The following is a 1,576-nucleotide window of genomic DNA, read 5'->3' as shown; positions in this document are numbered from 1 at the left end:
ACACTGTCACCCAGAAAGTTTCAAATGTCTTGTAGTGTGGATATTCAAAATTTTAGTGTTGGAGCAATCATCATGCAGTTCTCTGTGCATGGAATTTTATTATTAATTCATAGCAAAGGAAACACATTTCAATCTCTTTTTTTTTTTTTTTTTCTTTTATACTTTGCAAAGAATTTAAAGCTTTTTAAGTTTCCATGCACATCTCGCCTAAAGGATCTCTGTCATGAATGTTCGAATCTTCAGTCAGGAGCACAATAGCTGAATTTGTATCTGCTCAGGAGAATCTTGAAAACAAATGGGATAAGAACAAACTTGAAATCTGTGATGGAATAGTCACTCAATATCAATAAGCAAACAAGGTCTTGTTCCTGGACGGGAAAATCTAATTCGTGAAAATTATGTCTCAGAAGTTTAGTTTCAATTATGCCTTTGTAATTCTACATTAAGTTTCTTCACATGTTATATTAGGCTTAAAGCAGAGGCAAGTGCTTCAACTAGTATTTTGAGTGTTTAGAAATGAATACATCAATGGTGAGCAAATTTCTAAGCAGTCATTTCTTAAATATTTCTGTATCTAACTACTTTGTGTTTTGTGTTCCTAGTATCATGTTTTCACAAATAAACTTTGTTGGAAATTCTTGTTATGCTCATGATACACTTACGTTTAATAGCATGTTATGACTAAGTATATCTGAAAAAGAAACATGAACAACTAAAATTTTCATACCAACTAGACATGTTCAATATATGCAGTCCCAACACTTGTGTTTATTTGGGGTTAACACAGGCTTCTCTCTGTAATTAATAATTTGTAAGAAATTGTTTGATGATACCAACATATTGTAAACATTGTAATCCATTGTATTTTCAGGAAATTTAAAGCTCAAATGTCATGCAACAAACCACATGACAAAAGCTCTCTAACTACTAATGTATCTGACAAAATGTGGGAGAAAAAAGGGGATAATCCTTAATACTAGTGTGCTTAATGGACTTTAAATAGTTCTCATTTGTGTTCATTATCCAACTTTGGGGTGTTCTGTTGCTGCTGATTTTAAGTAAGTGCCACTGAATGGGTATAGACACATAGTTATAGTGTATAGGGTTTCCAAGGAGGGGCTGGTGAGTTTGAACTGCTGACCTTGAAGTTCAAACTGACTTTGACCTTGAGGTCGAGTGCTTATCCTATGGTGCCATACCAGGAACTCCCTAAGGTTTTCTAGGCTTTTAAAAATCTTTGCAGGAGCAGAAAGTCTCATCTTTCTCCCGTGGAGCAGCTGGTGGCTCTGATCAGATCATGTGGTTTACACTCCAGTGCTTTTTGTAGGGAACCAACACACCCATCATTCTCTATAGACCACAAAAAATACTCAATATCGTTCCAGAAACTAAATTGCAACTAATATTGATAAATAACTTTAAGTAAGTGAATTTCTGCTTGTTTGCTGTAAAATATAGTCTTCTTGTTTACTGGATTTTGTCTTGTAGAAAAGCAGAAAGTGGCTTTGATACTAGGTGAATGTTCCACAAAAGATGTGAACACCAGTGTATATGAAAACAAGAGTGTTTGTTTAGT

Source organism: Chrysochloris asiatica, unplaced genomic scaffold (genome assembly GCF_000296735.1).
Source record: "Chrysochloris asiatica unplaced genomic scaffold, ChrAsi1.0 scaffold00209, whole genome shotgun sequence".
NCBI lineage: Eukaryota > Metazoa > Chordata > Mammalia > Afrosoricida > Chrysochloridae > Chrysochloris > Chrysochloris asiatica.
The sequence above is the reverse complement of the archived record's forward strand: the minus strand, read 5'-3'. Positions refer to the sequence as shown.